Here is a 20518-nt window from a genome sequence, read left to right as displayed (position 1 = left end):
GAAAAAAAATGTTTTCAAATATTCCAGTCTGACATTCAGTTTCAAATAGATTCGCTGTTTTTTAATACATCACGAAATGAAATACTGTTTTTGAAAGCCAATTTAAGATTCTTTCAGATTTTGATACTAAATACGGACAAATGAAATTAAATAATAATATAAAATCGCAAACACAGCTTTACCACTTTATACGAAACTAAAAAATATATTTACAAGCATAAAAATATACTTCTCTTTTTTCGTTTTACATAAAAATAGTTACAAAAAATTTTAGTGACCCTTGACTGGATGAACTGTTTGGCTGTGTTTTGTTTTGTAGAATTATTTTAAATTATACGGGAACGTCTATGGTAAACTTTTGACTACAAAGACAAAGCTTGGTGTTCTCTCTTTCTAAATACGTTCATATTACACGTCTGACCATAAAATAAAAGGAGATGGAATGAGTTTTATGAGGACGTGTCGTTTGTTAACAGATTCAGCCCTTTGTGACCCGAGTAGTTTGATTTTTAAAGGCAACTGTAGATAAATGCAAGTCGATAAATAATGACAACCATCAAACATAGAACCTTACTCCTTTTATCGATGGATATACCACTACGCCACGAGTATGAGAATCTGTAACCACTTAGTTATTTCTTCAATCAGTCAAATTACTACGAACACTTTCACGTTGTGCTTTGTTTAGGAATTGAGTAACCTGAAATGTAAATTTCACGAGAAAAGAAGTCCGCCATTACAAAAATTGTAAAATATAAGAATCTATTCCTATTCGTAGCTACACCCACCGTGTATTCTGGGTGAAGAAACATTCCATTAAAGGAATTCTCGGATATCTTCTGGAGGGATTTACAATGGAAATCTCACAAAAGGCTTCCCTTGAATCCGAAACTTTTATACAGTCTTGCCGAGGGGTGGGGAGGGGGTAAATCTCTTTGTGGAAGGAAATCTTGAAAAATGTGAGGCTCTTGCATGGAAATGCCATCCCAAAGAACGGGGCTGAACTGGTTTCAAAATAATTGCAGAATAGAATCTTTAACTTGTGAGGTTGACCAATCCACAGATACATCTATTAAAATTTCACTTTTGGGAATGACTGAATTAATGTAAATTTTGGAAGAGAAAATTAACCCACTTCCCGATATCCAATCGAGCTGAAACTTGACAAATAGACTCTTTGCCGATGACAATGCATCATATCAACTTTTGATGGCAATCACGTATACATAGAAGGACGTATCATATGATATTACTAATTATTAATGGAAACCAAGGAGGAGTGGAGAGGAGATATGAGGCCTTATTCCATTGTGGGACCTTTAGGGAACCAAGGAGTAATGAAGAGGAGATATGAGGCTACCTCCGTGAACTCTTCCTTAGCCTTCAGGGATGATGTGCTTCCCAAACCGAAAAAATTCTTGCGCTGCTTATGCCTCTTAGTTCAGGAAGGAGTTTATTGTAAGCCTTTGGCCAAGATCCAAAATGAGAATAAACATGCTTGTATGTAAATAAGCACATAGATAAAAAAAGCAAAACTTTATCAGCAATCATAGATGAAGTAAACAAGTTTCCTAGAAACGGTTAAGACTCTCTGACAGATAAAGCTGCTGATATACCATTAACTATCGCGCAGCCAAGTGGAGGAGTTAAAAAATTACTATCATCCTTATATTAGCTTAAATACTTGACATATCATTTTAGTATTTTACGTATTTCTGCGCAAATACATAAGTTACCATTAATAATTGGGATTTCTATAGTTGAAAAGCCCATAAGACAGAAAAATGAATGGGGTCGTCGGAAGACCCACTTGGTTACAGACGTTTTGTTTGGCATCTTGGCCTGTCAAGAGTTAAGAAATGTTTCTTTCTATATTGAGTCCGGGCCTGATAATCCGGGTCGGGTAGGAGGATAATCCGGAAAACAAAGGAAAGTTCTGGAGTGGGGAAGTTTCAAAGAAAAATCTTTGTTACCGTCTGAGAATCGAGTTCCCCTTTACGTACATAAAGCTCCATATATACCCCCGACCCCAACTCTGGGGGGGCGGAGGTATGGATTTATTAGTACGGAAACCAAGAGACTTTCCAGAAAGATGCATATATACCTACGTCCACATTCACAACATGGGAAAATATCTTATATATCTGTGAAATAAAAGTATATGCTATTATTTATTTCTCTAATTTAACACAATTGAAAATTGGTATTGGTATATCGTTAACCAGCAAAACCATTTGGTTGATTCCATAACACTAAAGATGTTTTTTTTTTCTCAATATTTTCCACAGATAAACTAAAGACTAAATTGATTGGAATTCAAATTAAAGCTTTTGATTTAAGAGAATCTTGGAAGTGGAAACTGACCCACTTTCTGGCAACCGATCGAGCTGAAACTTGACAGATAGACTCGTTGTCGATGCTAATGCGTTTTTTTCTCTGAAATTGATTGACATTACATAAATTTGAAATAGATACGAAATATATACGAAATAAATCCGCGGTTCACGCATTTTAGCCAGTCCCTGGGGAGGAAGGTTCAATTCTCCAAATATCCATAAAAAATATACACATATATATTTTAATGTCTTATATATACAAATATTAATAAAATGATGTTCATAGATTTTTTTATTATTTTAATATAGATCATATGGGTTACATATTTTGCAAAATATAATATTAAGGTTCATAATTGGTCATGTATACCTTATCAGAAAAGAGGAGCTCTTGTGCCTGATAAGGGAGCCACGTTTCTTACTTAGATTCTTAAATGTGTACTATATATATAATAATTTTTTTACTATTATAATTTTTTTTACTATAAATATATATATAAGTATTTTTTTTGGAAAAAAGGTTTGATTTTATTTATTTGTTCTTGTTGGTTCGTTCTTTGGTTCTTGTTAGTTGATTTAATTAGGTTTTATGAGAATATTTCTTTAGCATTGCGTTTGTGCCAAAATATATCTCTTCGACATGCATCAATGACATCCGGTTGTCATTGATGTCAAGTTATTTGTATTCAAGTGTTTTTGAAGTCAAGTGCAGTTACGAAAAATTACGTATCAACGTTTGAGGCAAAGTTAAGTATTTTATATAAGTAACCAATCACCACATAAGTTGTATATTTTAAAATATCATTTCATTTGACTGTACACCAGTTTCTTTGTATAGACAGACGCATACTGCTTTGAATAAGAAGTGTAAAAAAACTCTCTCCCTCACACCACCACACCAGGTTGACTTAGAGAGTGTATACAGATTTTTTTTCCTATATAATATCTAGAGGTAGGTAGGTATCTTCTTTAACTCCATGCAGATTGTAGATAATGTAGATGGTACTTTCCAGTTCCCCACACCTCTCTCTGGGGGCGCTGCGTGTGGCTTATGGACCGGGAACGTGCCAAGTTTAGAACTGCTCTCAAATCGATAGCTGACTTGATAGAATGTATCTTCCTTGCATTGGAAATATACGTTCCTGGTTCAAGATACATATATGCAGAATTGGTAATTAGTTGATGTCTAAAAATTTTGTGTTTGGCTCATAAGACAATAAATTAAAAATAAACGGAAATATGAAAACCAAGGTGGCATTTCACCTGTGAATATTGGCTATATATATAATAGTTAGCCGAAGTTTCTACCTATTGCGTAAAATTTATTTGTTTATTTATTGTCATGCGTTATTCTATGATAAGCTATTATTATCAAGAGGATGGTGAAATACTCCATATAGGCCAGTTGTTTCACAGAACTTGAACAATTCATCAAATTTCAGAGTTAATATTCAAATTCTGTGAAAGTTCGATTCAAGTTCCAATTAAATAATTCCATAACTTTCACAGAAATTGAATGTTAACTTTGAAATTAGACGGATTGTCTCAAGTTCTTTGAAACAACTGGCCCTTTGTGTTATTGGCATCATTTAATCTATTTTGCCAACTTTTAAGATTGGAATTACGATGTCAATGCAACTGTTCCACCAGCAAAGTAATATTACGCATTGAACAACGTCCATTTTAAACATTTTAAAAAATAAACCGTAAAAAACATTGTTTTTTTTTTACTGTAATAATTGTGTTTGAAATATATGTATTTTTTGGTTTGACTGAGGATTGAAACTTTCTTCCCAGGGACTGGAGTTAACCATGCTAACAACTGAACCAAATCCTGATTGGGTAGGAACGATACTTATTTCGTAATTTAACTAATGTAATGTCATGAAATTTCATAAAAATGCGTATATGTCCGCTTGTCAACGAAAATTGATAGAATGCGTTGACATCGCCAACGAGTATATTTCTCTAGTTTCAGATCGATGCGATCTCGATGGGTTAATTTTCTGTTCCAAGATTTGCATTAATTCATTCATTTATTCACGAAAACAGAATGGAAATTCAAATAAATAGATTTTGCAAAAAAAGGAGTCAATTCATGGGATGTCCATATCTTGTGAGTTTATTCTTTACCGACATAACCCCATTAATAATAAAAATAATACATAGCACTTTCTTAGCAGACCGTTTTGAAGGAAAATTGGACTACATTCATTCATCTCTCAATCATGACAAAAAATCATTTGATTTGGTAAAACAATTTTTATGTGTCATAATGTTATTCAATTCTTTACAATGCCCAAGCATCTTTTTACGTATCCTTTGACAAAATACTGTTGTAGGTAATCTGAGAAGGCGAACAAGTAAGTTAAGGCGATGCTATACGTAGTAATGCAAAATCATGTGTTTTTGGTTTGAAAATTTGGTCGCCTAGAAATGTTTCAGATGCTTTAATTAAATACTGCGAGTAGAATACATCTTGGCCTTTGAAATAATCGAGTATTTTTTTAGATAAGTAGTTTTATAAGCCCAGAAAAAAATAATGAAAAGGCCTATGAAAACTTCTTTAAAGTTCAAAATCTCCTACTTACGAACCCATTTTCGGTTATGATTTTATTTTATAATGTGGCAAATTAAGTTATTTATAAAATTATCGAAAAAAAAATAAATATTTATACATGAACATCCACAAAATAAAATAAAAGCACTTTTTGGCCATGTTGTTCTCTTGCATTAATCAAAACAGGCGGATGGTGTTAAGCGGGAATTTAAACCTTATCGCCATCTACGTAAGGGTTGTTATTGATAGCGGCTCAATTTAAAATATTACACGACGTAGTGCATCGCCTTAACGGTAGGTACTTACCTATCTATTTGGTATTAAATTCTTAGGGTATAATACGTAGACAGTATATTATATTTACGGGACTGCATAATTCTCTGCAATAATCTCAAGAAGCGCTTTTCGTTGTTTATTTAGGAAATTATAATTTGAATTCTTGTTCCGGCCGCCATTTTAAGTTTCCCTCGCTGGATATCATATATATAAGAAGCCTGAAGGTTCTATGTGTTAAATAAATCCGGGATACTCAAACCCCCCTCCCGACTCGCTTCTCTTCTGCAAAGGACTCTACCCCGACCAACTAAACTACTCCCTATCAAACAGGGGTTGCCAAACTTTATTTATATTTTATTAACAAAGACGTCCTGTATAGTTGAGCGGCAAGCTCCTTCACCCTTCAACTAATGTTATATAAATCTATTACATTACTTTTATCACACATTATAAATTAAATAAAGCATTTTGGACCTTGTCCACACGGAGAATTATGACTATTGCTAATTTATTAAGGTTCCCTTCAATTTATTGGGTTAGTAACAGGATTGCAGGCGTTACGAACGAATTAACGGGTTTCTTGATAAATTTAAAGTATATTACGAATATATTATCATGTTGTTGGAACGCGTGATTACGAAAATCAGAATATTATTTAAATACTGCGAAAATTCTTTGTAATGTCTAAATTTCATCTAAAATTGTAATTGTAGAGTGCATTTTTGTTACTATTTATAAAAATTCTTCTTTTCTGTTTTCAATAAATGTAGCTTTTTTTATAATTTATGTCTTGTTATTATTATTAGATTATAGTAAAATGTGTATTTTTTATTTTTTTTATTTTTGCTGTCGATATTTTCTTTTACATTTAAAAAAAATATTCTCTTAAAGCATTTTTTTTATATGTTGGCTTAGAGTTATAGAGTGTGTAGGCAATATAATTAAGAGATTTATTTTCGTTTTGTTATTTTTATTCACAATTTTTATTACTTACCTATATTATTTCAGCACGAATTTCCTCGCCAAACACAAAAGCCTTGTCCCTTTATTGAATTATAAATTTTTTTTCATAAGATGACCAAACATATTTTGAAAACCCAGTTTAGTACTTTTTCATTTTCTTAATTTCCAGTTCCTTCCGTCACCACTTCATTCAACGTAAGAATACGCTCTAACCTAATCTTATACTTGATTTTACGAGGGTATAGTATTTTCAGAGAGAGGTCGTACGTGAAGAGGACGAACGTCGATGACGTTCGTACGATCTCTCTCTGGGACTACTTTAGGTACCTATCTAGAAGTTGTGACCACGGTGTTCAATAACTATTAAAGAAAAAAAAAAGTTAAGTTAAAAAAATAACAGTGGCGTACTTAGTCTAGCTTCAGTACTAATCTTACGTTATAACGTGCTACCAGGGGTGGAGCACTACCAAGTCGGTATATCTCCTATACATGACATGTATTAACACCAGACGAGAGATTGTATAGCGGCGAGCGGGTGGAGCCACTAACTCTCCCTCTTCCCACCCCCTGAATTTACATTGGCGCATCGTGGAAATTTGAATATCACCCCCGACTCCCACCACCCACTTCTGTCTTCATTACATATTCATATCTCGAACAAACCACCCCGCAGCGTCGCTTTACACAATATTGTAAAGTACCTACTGGCTCAATCGAGCGGATAAAATAAAGCTCTGGCACTTGGCTAGGTAGAGGCTTACGTATAGAACGTACCACCTACCACCAGGGCGCGCTCTAATAGTTTATTTTTCCATATTCGCGATTTTTCAGAACTAATAGTTATTAATCACTAAGCCTGTGATATCAAAGGATACTAAAATAAATTGAAGGATTTGTTTAGCTGAAAGTATCTATTTATAAAAAAATATTTGCTTTGCGATCAAATTCCCTTTAAAAAATAAACATTTACAATTTTAGAGACGATCAGAAATTTAGCTTCAGAATGAACAACATAAGTATCTAAACTTAAAACTACGATTTCTAAAAAAAAATTAACAAAAGAAATACATATTTCAAAAAAAAAAAATTAGATTATTAGAATATAAATCTTATCACAAAGTGATAAGATTTCAGAAGAAATTTTCTTCGAAAAATTAAAAATTTGGATACCTACTTTTACGACGGGTACCTCACAGAATTTGATAAATTTGTCAAATTTCATCAGTTAGTTCTAGTTCTGTGAAAGTTCTATTCAAGTACAGTTCAAGTATTCAAGTACTGTTAAAAAACCGGCCCATGATTAAAAAAAGAACTTTCTCTGAATTTGAATTTGAACTTAAAGTTTATAAATTGTTTGAAATTCAAATTCTGTGCAACAACCTGTCCTAAATTCGGGAGTTCATTGAATCAGAGTAACAGACACGCAAGTCGCACACCCTTAAAAAAACACAAGATATTATAATTCGAATTTTGAAAAAGACATTTAAAATAATTTTCTGTTGTAATATTATATCGTAGGTAAGTAGGTACTTTGAATTGGTGCTAATCTACTGAATTGGTTCAAACAAACACTTTTTTAAATGATAATTAAACTAAAAGCAAATCCGAGTTCTATCTAGAGTTCATTGCATAGGAGTTAGAGACAGTTTTTGAAATGATTTTTTTTGTAATATATAAAATGTGTCATATGTCAGCATAAAAAAACTTTCACAAATTTTACGTAACAATGTATAACAATTTTTAAAAAAAAGGTCACAGCTTAAAACTTGAATATAACATAATTAGTTATAAGATACAACACTCTTTTTCAATTATTATCTTTCAGTTATTTCAGTGTTCCATAGCTCATATTGGAAATTCGACCTGAAAACAGTTTCTTTGACCTAGGAAATTCAGAGAGAAAAGAATCTGTGTATATTTTATAACTGCAGAGCTCACCTTTAGAAAGTTTTTAACGAGACACATGGAGAGATGAGATTCGATGAGATGAAATTAGATTCTAAATTAACGACTCGGTTTACGACATAATTATATAATATTCTAATCACGTCTTAAGAGGAAGCTACAAGCCAAAAATGTGTATATTCTTGGTATCGTAGGTAATAGGCATTAAAATCGCTTGTAAACGGAGTCTAGAAACGTTCAATTTTATAAAAAAGCAAAAAGTTAATCAAGTGAAACTGTCACAGATAATCTTAGCTATAATACTGTATTTTTTTAAAGTTGTTTCTTTTATGCGTTTATACATTTCTATTGAAAAAATTTTTTTTTCAGTAGTTTGCATTTATATTTTTTATTGAGTAATTTATGTTTTTATTTGTATACTACTCAAGCAAAGCGATAGGAAAACTTTCAATTTATCTAAAGCATATTTTTTTGTATTCATAATGTCCACCAATTCGTTATAAAGATTAATCAAAATAGTGATTTGGCATTAAGCTTCGCCTTAATATTTAGTCTAGATATTAATAATGATTAAACTATTTGTATAGCGCTGTTTTCGTGAGAAAATCACCTCATCATATTAAAATAGATTCGTTTCCACGAATGAAATATTTATTACTATAAAATAAATAACCTGCTTAAATGGACGAGTCCCAGTGTAGTGTAGATTTGTCACCAACCTCAATGGTCGCCATGAGATGTCACGTAGTCGGAGTTACAGAATAAAAGTTGCAATTGCAATATTTTTGAATGTCCAACATAAAGGTTATATTTTGTTTTTGCGAACGTGCTGACGTTACTGTCGGAATTTAAATGTCCGTTCAGTGTTCAGGCAATAAATTTAAAAAAATACCAAGTAGTTAGGTAACGCTTTTTTTGGTCTAGAAATCATTGAAAAGAATTAAGTTTCTAAAAAAATGGTCGCTTCTCAATCTCAGTTACACATTTAGCTTATGAGCACATTTGTAAAAGTTTCATAAGTATAGGCTTGATTGTCTGGCATTTCTTCCAATAAACCTAGAGTCAGGGGGATAACTCCGATCCAAAATTGTAACCGAAATATTGTGACGTCATATGTTTGCCTAACTATAATATATCCACCAATGAAAAACTCTGAAAATCTATGGAATAAACTTTCAAAGTGTTCCATTGGTGTATAGTATAATAAGTAGGCTCAGAATGAGAATTTTACTGTCCATATATTGGCATATCTATGGTTTTTTAGGTACAATTTGTTTCATGCAAAAAGTCCGAAGTTATCGATCTAGTGAATTGTTTATTTATGCCTAGAGTTACAAGAACAGTACCAAGTCGTACTGCAAAATACATGGTTTTTACCATAGACATATGAATATTAGTAGACCTGCCCTAAGTGATTAAAAGCGTATTATCCCCACTCCCCATACCGGTTCCATTGGAGCCGGCTGTGCTCGCGTATGGCCTCAAGTGAAATTTGAAAACGTGACGTCATCATTCTTGTGCGAACTATGGTCGAGGCATCATCGGTTCATTTTACGAAATAACACGGCAAAATGTTGACTTGTACTATGAAAACTTGTAAAAATAGATTTGAAAAAGAGAATAAACCCAATTGTCGTATTACATTCCATATATAAGCATTATTTTACTTTATTTTAAGCATATTCACATCGTATAATATAGATCAGTTTTAGAAACATATACTATCACATCGAGAAACGTCTGGACGCGAAACACAAAGCTGGTTGGTTGCTGGGAAGTAAATTATGAACATTTATAAAAGTGTCTTAACTAAATACTTAAACGAAATATTCGACTCTGAAAATAGAACCGAATTTTTTTGCCGAATTTGGACTTCGCAAATTTGTTCATAACGTGGCGAGTAATTTGCGCTCCCATGTAAAAATATCTATTCATTCAAAAGCAGATTTTACTTTTAAGAAGTAAATGGTGATATTATAATGCGAGATGCCTATTTACTGTCAGATTGATTTATTGACGAATCACAGTCAGCCTTACTCCCTTCGTCCTTCAACAGTTGATTTTACACCTCGCCATTATCTTCTCGTCTATTAATTCCTATGTCTGTGGTTTTTACCATGATTGCGTTGTTTTTTGGGTCATTTATCCCACCACTGTTTTTTACCGGTCACAAAAAGTATGTACTTTCGCATGAGATACATTTTTTTGCACGGGTCGCTTGTGGGAAATCCTAATTCAGAAATGTAATTCTTGAACTTCGGTTCGGTATCTTTATCAAATTATTATCTTTGTGAAAAAATAAAACATTATTTAAGAAGATAGTTAATACTAATAAATCTAAACGAAAGATGAAATAGAACAAGACACAGAAAAATATAAATATAACGGTGACAATTAGAAATCGAACTCAGGATTTCTTGTCTTACCGAGACAGGCGTCTTAAACTACTCGACCATTGAGAACTATTTATTCAATTTGGTCGCTACGTTCGGTGATTCAGCAGGGATGCCCGGGTTCATCGGGTGAGGTGTGTTCAGGATGCACCTGCCCACCAGTTGTGTGGCGTGCCAGATCGGGAGACGCTGGTTTGGGAAGACCCTTTGACCTCTCCAACTGATCTCTCCTGACCCATCGCATTATGCCGCAACTGTAGGGACATATCATTCGTCTGTATCTCCTGGACATACTGTTCTCTAGATTCCTACCACCCCTCATACATTTTTCCTTACCAGAACTTAAACATCATCCCCAAAGATGACTAGTCCCTGAGAGAAATTATTTACCTCAGGGCCTCCTGTGTGGGATAAATTTTAAAACAATCATCTTATTTCAAATTCAGAATTAAAATATCATCTTGCAAATTGATGGTAAAAGTTGTTCCTAATAGTTGTTCATTAATGAAATTAAATGAACATAATATTATATCAAGTCACTTTAATTAGGTACCTGCACTACCTACTGTTAAATGTTGAAAAAATAAATTGTTGGGGTTGTGGGAATATTTCTTCTCACTCGCATATAACTACACTTTATTTGTTATTTAAATTTTAATTTATTATACAATTTAAAATAGAGTTCTACAAATTAAACTTGACAACAGTAAAAAATCAAAAGAACACTTTTTTGTTTTATTTTTAAGGTGTTTTTTTTAGTAAAACACATTGTTTTTTTGCAATTATTCAAAGGAAAATAAGAAAATTATTGTTTTTAACAAAGAATTATAGATAATTTACTAAGGTAATATTAAAATTTCACAACAATAACTTTTTGTTGAATTCTGTTTTGGAAGTATTCACAGTCAATCAATAGATGTCACTGATATTATCGTTTAAAAATTTGAAAATTCATTTCAGTTTTAGAAAATTAATGTTAATATTTTATTTTTGTATCTTTTTATTTATGTTATATTATTGTTTAGTTTATGTTTAAATTACTGTTGTTTTTAATTTAATTTATAAAATATTGTGTTAGTACATAAATAAATAAATAATTTTCTTATTTAAATTCTCAATAAATGCCTTAGGAAAAACGTGTTCATTTTTATTTTTAAACACACCAAAAACATGACTTCTTTATCTAAAACATGTTTTCTTTAACTCAGCATCATAGGTTTTTATTTTTTGTATATGGCACCTCCTAGTAATAAAACTAAAAATTGTAAGCAATCGACAAATTAAAAAGATCGAGAAATTAAGCTTTATTATATGTTTTTATGCAGCGTTGCGCTTCCTCCACCTTTAGCCAACGCTTCGGACAGCGTTACAGTATTCATCATCTGGGAAAATGTGTCGATTGTGGTAAAGTATGTGTTTATTAGGGCTGGCATTTTAGTATAATAATTAGTGAAATTAATGTGTTTTTCGGGAAGTACCGAATACAAAAAGGAGAGGTTGTTTCGACGCATTTGGCTGTTGAATATTGAAGAGAATACATAACAACCTTGTGGATCGAAGAAGGAGTCAGAGAGGTCCATGGAAAAATGGCATCAAATACTAGAATTGGGGTAAGATGTAAGATGGGAGTGAATGCCGTGAAAGATACACGAGGAATTCGGTTCCAATGCAACTCAGGACAGTGGCAATTAAACAAACCTGAAGTCATTAAAAATGCATATAAACATTACCCAACATAACCTTGTTCTTTCATCACTTTTCAAGAGTAGGGGAGAGTGGGGCACAGGGGACCAGCGGGGCACAAGGGTCATTCCCGATAAAACCGAAACTAGCGGCGCCATCTTAGTTTTAATTTTTGTAAACGCTGTGCTCGGACGCCATCTTTAGTCAGGTCACAGCGAGCGGCATGAGCAGTCGTCAATTTCGGCAAGAAAGTTAAATAATCGTTTTTCAAGGTAAGTTTCTAAAAAAATATCCTATTAATGTTTATTTCAAGAAGAGATACTGTATCTGTATATTGAAGTAGTATTTTTTACCTGATTTGTAATGTATTTGAGGTGTTTTCAATAGTTTTATTATATTCGAGTTCATTGTCTTTAACACGTAAAATTTCCGATAGCATGATAAGGTAATATGGGGCACACGGGGCCAAGCTAGACGGGGCACAGAGGACCAATGGTCCTCTGTGCCCCCATTCTATGATCTATGTTGTGTTTCAAATATACATTATTTTTGTGTTTGTATTTTGTTTCAGATGGTTCGTAACTATATAAAAAAGAAGGAAGAACCAAGATGGAGCAGTTCGGATATGATAAAAGCTGTTTCGGCTGTGAATTTAAAGACGTTGTCTGTAAGAAAAGCATCGATTCAATTTGGGATTCCAAGGACGTGTCTTATGCGTAAACTGAAAAGGGAAATTGGAAGTGGTCCTCGTAATGACCATTTCAAACCTGTATTCTCTAAAAATCAAGAAAAAGAACTAGTTATACATATTTTGGATCTGGAAACTAGATTTTACGGCTTGACTCCGCGAGATGTTAGAAAATTGGCATTCGACCTTGCCGAAAATCTAAGCATTTCTCACAATTTTAATGTGATGGATTCGGTCCATTTCGTGAAATTTTTGGAACATTTCGTTAACTACGCAAAGCCCTCTGAAAATAGGAAAGCGCTTTTAATTATTGATAACCACGCCAGTCATAGAACTCTCGAGGCGATAACTTTTACACGTAATAATAACGTGATTATGATTTTTTTTACCTCCGCACACTAGCCATCGACTACAGCCTTTGGATTGCTGTTTTTATGGCCCACTGAAAAATCAGCATGCATTTCAGAAATATTTGGTAGAGCCTTTATTCGGACAGCTACACTGGAAAAGGCAATCAAAGGATTTAAAATTACAGGAATTGTCCCATATGATCCAGATATTTTTACTGAAGACGATTATTTACCATCTAACGTAACTGAACTTCAATTAGAAACTTCATTGATATCATCAGTTTCGGCGGTTTCAGAACCATCAACTAGTTTCCAAGATGAAACGAAAACTATCAAGATGGTCCAAAGTATATTAAATCAAATATCACCAAAACCCACTTCTCAACGGAAATTCCAAGAAAGTAAACGTAAAATAAGGACACAGTATGCAGAAGAACTAACTGGATCACCTTTCAAAAATGCTAAACTTGCAGAAGAACAGGAAAAACTCAGGAAAACGCTATTAACTGCCAAAAAAAAACATTAAAAAAGTTGTCGGGAAAAAATAAAATAGCAAAAGTTATTTTTAATGCGACAGATGACAAAAGTGATGATAAATCTGAAGATAAGAAAAACCCACATTGTATTTACTGCACAAAAAAATTCTTAGATTCAAAATCAAGTGAAGGATGGATTCAATGTAGAGTATGCAAGAAATGGGCTCATGATTCTTGTGCTGGAGCAGAAGATGATGACAAAAATATTACATGCATGAATTGTACTTAAATTATACATTATATATTTTTTTCCTTCTTATAACTCATATTTTTTATTCCTTACTTTTGACTTATAGTACATTATTAATAAAAATTTCGTTTCCTATATAAAACCTGAATACTTTTTGTGTTCTTATTATTATTTTTTAAGTTGAAAATTGTTGTGGGGCACACGGGACCACGCTTGGTCCTCTGTGCCCCAGCTGCGGGGCACAGAGGACACTTTCTCATTATGATTATTTTGTGATTTATAAAAAACTGTGTACCTAAAATTTAAAAAAAGAGTTTGCCACTTTATACTGAACCCTTTGGAGAACATAGTGTAAAAATTTTATAGCATTCGTCAGAGTAATAATTATTTTATCAACGATAGAATGTTAAGCTGTCCTCTGTGCCCCACTCTCCCCTATGTTGCAGTTTTTTGAATTCCCACTGTCCTGAGTTATCCGGTTATCAATGCATTCAATCATTTCTTCTTTTTCAAGAGGGGACAAATTGTAGTGATTGTGGTTTGTAAGTTTTAGATAAATGGTTAAAGAAAACCAAATTGGTGACCCACAGACATTTGGTACTATTTTTGATGGCACCTTTTTGTAATAAATTCGAACACGAAAAACTCCACGTGTTCCATTGTTTAAATATAATATTGGATTGAAAATTGAAACATCTCAGGACTGTGGCAGCAGTGTCCCTATTACCATCAGACTAGAGACCAGAGACGAGCAGACAGGTTGTTGTAGCGGTTGTGCACCGTCATCGTGAGTGTTCTGGTATTCCGGTGCTGGGAGTAGTGCTGATGAGCGAGGGATGGAGGGAGAGATTGGCGCCAGGCAGACCCATATCATCGTCTCTATCAATCAACATCGATACCGGAGTATACAAATACATTACCAGGCAAAAAACACAACGCGAGCCCTGTCAGATAATACGACTGGCAAATCCAACGGGTGATTCCGACATATCTTACTATTTGGTGTGTGGAAAACATGCAGCAAATCTATGATTTTTGCAAAAAAAAAATGGTAGTTACTTAAAACTCTGTTCATTTAAAACATCTATAATCTCCCAGCGTCTTTTTTCGGAGTAAAATACGTAGGTACTGCTAATTTATTAAGAATCTTTTCAAACTATTAGTAATCAGGTTAAAAACGGGATTGCAGGCCATTAACGAATGGATCAATTGGTTTCCTGATTAACTTTTAGTAAAATACAAATTATTACGATTTCGGGACACGTATTCATAAAAATCCTTATATTTTCGAATTTCGTCATCATATATTTTCAGGTGCATAAACACGTGTTCCGAAATATTAGGAATTTACAAAAGTTTATCTGGAAACGGCCTGAAATCCCGTTTTTAGCCAGATTACAAATAATTTTAAGAGATTCTTGATAAATAAGCAATATTCGTTTTCTCCGCGGTTTCTCGAAAAAGTTTCGTTATTGTTGCCACGCGTAGAAAAAGATGCAAATAGTATGTTTACTTTAAAGTTCTGACTTTTAATATTCTCTATTATCTCTAGATAATTTGTTACTTCAAATGGTTTTAGTAAAGTTTAATCTATGTCATCTGAGTAGTCAGTTACTTCTAAGTTCCATTTCGTTCCGCCTCACAACCTTTCCAATTTGGGAATGCTATGACCACTTTGTCTTCGGACATTGAAATTCTCATATAGTGTCATATGATATAAAAAAAGACAAAGTTGTCAGTAATATTATGTACATACTTTTAGGTGTTTTGTGTTTCGCAGTAAATCTCCTTCAAAGGTATCCCCCACAGTGAACAGTTTAGTAACTAAAAAAATTCTTGAAACTTATCACAACCTTTCCAATTTGGGAATGCGATGACCACTTTGTCTTCGGGCATTGCAATTCTCATATATTGTCAGATAAAATAAAAAGACAAAGTTGTATTAAATATTATATATATATTATTACAATATTATATACATACTTTTATTTGTTTTGTGTTTTGCAGTAAAGCTTCTTCAAAGGTATTCCCCACAGTGAACAGTTTAGTAACTCAAAAAATTCTTGAAACTTATTGGCAAAAATCGAATTTACGAAAATGGCTAAAAAAATATCTGCTTATACCGTTCAAAGTGACGAGCTTGAAAGAACTTATGTCAAATTCTTTGAACAGCTCCATTTAACGCATTACTAAAATAACCGATCCTTTTCTGTTGACAAAATCAACAACCTCTCCCGATGGCTAATAATGGCTGACAAAATCTGAATCCCATTCAACAACAATGCGATTCGCTGATTTGTTAGTTTTGGGACCCTCTAAATCAACAAAAACAAGTGTCGAGTTGCAACGGTCTGGGGTTCCATTTAACTATTATTTAGTTGGGTATCGTGACAGCTTTTCTACAATCAAAGTTTCTACTGCAAGTTTCTGCAAATTATGATTGTTTTACATCTTTTTAAGGAAGAAATAGTTTAAAAAAACCTCTACAGTGGGTATCTTATACAGCGTTTTCCAATAAGAGGTGTTATTTTGATATTCAATCGTAAAAGATCAATAGTTTCGTTGCCTGTGTAGCAGGTAGCGCCGTCTTGTTGAAAGTAAACGATGTCCAGATCAATACCGTCCAATTCCTGCCATAAAAAATCATTAATCATCTCTCGATAGCGCAATCCATTCACCGTAACTGTTGCTATAGCCTCATTTTCTAAAAAGTAAGGTCCAATGACTCCGCCGGGCCATAAACCGCACCAAACAGTCACACGTTGAGAATAAAAAGGCTTTTCAACAATAACTCTTGGGTTTTCCGAGCCCCAAATGCGACAATTTTGCTTGTTGACGAAGCCACCGAGGTGGAAATCGGCCTCAACACTCAAGATGATTTGCATTTGATTCACTCGAGTGAATTTTAATAATTTCAATGCGTTGTTGAAGCGTGTTTCGTTCTATTTTTATTAATGACGTAGTTTCTTCTTGTCAAATGTTAAAAATGACAGCTTTAAAAGTAACATCTACCGAAATAGCGGGCTATTCAAAATAACACCTCTTATTGGAAAACCCTGTATATTCACAAAATTTGGCCAAGCTACAGTTTAGGACAACAAAATTTTTAAAAACCATTTTTTTATTTCATTTTCCAGAAGTACAAGTTATAGGTTACTATTATTATAAATAATTTTTAGTGTATAAACGGATACGGTAGGGAAGCTTGTTGAAATATATTTTAATGCAATAATTGATTTCCATTATTTTTGCTACAATTGACCCGAGATTATTAGCAAACATATTAAAATGAGGGAGTGGATAAAGTTCGAAGAATCAAATTCAGATATCATGTTTTCAGTTACAATGAAAACGAGTATCTTATTTCGTACATATTCATTTAATTGTAAGTATTGCGATGAAGGGAGTCCCGGCTATCAATAAATTGTCTCATTTTATATCATCAAAGTATCATCGGTATGCCACCATTGTACAAGCAAGTAGGTACGCGTGAAGCACTGCGACAGATCTGAATGCAATGTTGACACAGCAGCCGCTGGACCAAAACTGGTAGCACCGATGGTCAATACTTGAGAATGCGTTAGTTATGCAATCGAAAGGGTTACAATAGCAGATGAATCAGTAATGGTTGGTCACAAAAGGTGATATTAGAATAAGTGTTTATTATGGCTGCCATTGTAAGTATAGCAAGGTGTCGAAATTCGTTGATTGGGCACTTAGGCAGATTTGTAGTTCAATCTGGAAAAATATTGTGTTCAAGCAGTTTTGTAAACGGGTTTCACACTTTTATCTCGGAACATTTATTTTATTTTATTTCGGTTGCTGAATCAATAATAATATTTTGTAAACTATCAAATTAAAGTCAAAGGTGAAATATATTTGAAAATAGTTTGATGTTTTTAGATATTTTAGAAGCCATTGAAGTTATGATAAGAAGAAATGTATTATACTAGTATAAGTTTAGTAGGTATATTATATTATATTGTGGATTGGTATCCTCATCCTCATTGGCATGTAACATGTAGGTACATGGGTACCGAGGTATACAAATTAAATCTAATTAGACTAATCCAATAATAACAAAACATTACATAACAGGAACTAAGAAACTAGATAAATGACAGAAGAGAATGATACCTACTTACTAACTACTTACACCGGAATATAGCGATGACAATAACATACGTCAGATCGATAATGTCTGAACAACGTTTTGATGGAAGTGACAATTTAAGCAATATCTATAGTTTCAATATATATATAGCTTTACCATCTGATGATGATAAAGCTATTTGCCTTTCTGATTTTTACTTTCTGATTTTTCTGTTTCAGATTTTCGTTTAGAAATCGCTAATATTTTCTTCAATAATTAAATATTACAATTTGAGGTTTTACTCAATAAAGTTATTCCGAAAAATAAATCTCTATTTTTATTTAAATTTTGCTGTGGAAATATGAAAATTCATTTATTACTATTGAATATTTTTACCACATAAGCAATTTACATCTCTTTTCACTATACAAATTACAAATATTCCTCACTAGCAACAAAAATTGTAGTTATATTTCCATTCAAGGTTTACTTGCTACATTGATACATTCTCTCAATACTATATAAAACTTTAACAGAGTTTCTAATACTTCGTTTTGATCTCATTTTCTTATACTTCTTATAATAAGAAAATTTTGTAAAAACATTTTAATAGCTTTCATCTCTTTCCAACATGATTACTTGTCTTGTCATTATCATATTATTACATTCACATATTCTCTTTATAAATACAAAAAGGGACACAAATATATATATTTCAATAAATTAAAATTTTGTTTGGTAGATAACATTTTGCCCCTGTAGTTTTTATATAGAAATTACAAGTTAATTCAAAACTAAATCTATTCCTATTGTATATATTTTTACCCCCTTACTGAGAAACAATCATTTACTCTACATTAAGCGTTGATTTATCAGTTATGTAGGGTTAAAAACACGTTTATTAGTAAGGCACAAAACCTTACATTATATTCTTTATTCAAAATAACTATAATGTATTGGTCACTATGAAACAGGCAGTTGCCTAGTAACTAACTAACTAACTAACCAACACCCCGTTTCCCCGCAGGGGTAGGCAGAGAGGACGGACTGCTAAACTACTCGGTCTTAGCACACACTTCTTGCCTCATTCACATTCATACATCGTCTCATACATGCTCTTCTACTATACTGACTATTCACATGGCCCGACTCAAGTACCTGATCACTTGGTCGTGCCATGTCTTCCTCGGCGTCTCCGAGCTTCTGCTACCATTCACATTTGCATCATATATTATCTTTACACTCCTTTCTTCGCTCATTCTTCTCTACAAGCCCAAACCATCTAAGCGTCCCTTTCTTGTTCTTACTCATTACGCTTATATCAGCCTCGCACTCTTTGAGGATTTCCAGATTTCTCACACGATCATATATTGTCTTACCACGTAAATGTAAAAGAAAATAAAACGTGGATTTTATAAATAAAATATATTTACGAGATATTTTTTTAAAAAGTGTTTGTTATTTACTAGTCACCCAGTAGTAGTGTTCTCACATTAAACGTCTATAGATATGGATTTGTTATTTGCTTTGGAAATTGTATGTGTATATATTATGGCTGCAGCGTCAGGATATAATCAGTACGTGTCTGAGCTCGTGATTCAGACCACTTGATTCCTGACAGGATCGGATGAAGGAATTGGTATCCAACACGAGTGCGTGCACAGGTGCCCAGTTTATGTACGTATAAGAACCTAATTATAATATTGTGATATTCTCCTTTTTCTGAGAGCAAGAGATTGTCTTCAGATGTAAATGATTGGTCTCAATTATACACGTAGTTCCAAATACAATACTAATTCATTTAATATAACAATACGAAAGTGAAATCGGCAGATGTGAGTTGAAAACATCGGTAGATTGGTGACAAAAATCGGTTTATTGGTGACAAAAATCGGTAGATTGGTAACAAAAATCGGCATATTTTTGACAAACATCGGTAGATTAGTGATAATAATCGGTAGATTGGTGACAAAAATCGGTATATTAATGACAAAAATCGGTAGATTTGTGCCAAAAGTCGGTATATTGGCGACAAAAATAGGTATATTGGTGAAAAAAATCGATAGATTGGTGACAAAAATATCGGTAGATTGGTAGGTCGTCAAAATATTAATAGGTGCTGGACATAAATTACTAATATTGAATATTGCTAATATATAAAAAATTTCTTCAAATTATTCGTAATCCGATAAAAAACGTTTCCTAAAAAACTTTTGATAAAATACGAATATATTATCACGATCTTGGAACACGTGTTCATAAAAATCCTTATATATCCGCATTTCGTCATTGTAAAGACAAAATGCAGGCGCATGAACACGTGTTCCCTAATTAATAGAAATTTACTAAAATTTTATCAGGAAACGTCCTGCGATCCCGCTTTTAGCCGACGATTTTTAATAAATTAGTAGTACCTACTCATTTTTCTCCGTGCACAAAGGAGATGACAATATTTAGGGTTGTATTTGATGAATGCTTTATTTAAGAATTTTATTTTAATTTGCAGATCTCCAAATTATTTGAAAGTTCCTTTTAGAGTAGGTAG

Source organism: Hesperophylax consimilis, chromosome 11 (genome assembly GCF_061612785.1).
Source record: "Hesperophylax consimilis isolate HC1 chromosome 11, BYU_Hcon_1.0, whole genome shotgun sequence".
NCBI classification, from domain to species: Eukaryota; Metazoa; Arthropoda; class Insecta; order Trichoptera; family Limnephilidae; genus Hesperophylax; species Hesperophylax consimilis.
This window is presented reverse-complemented; position numbering follows the sequence as displayed.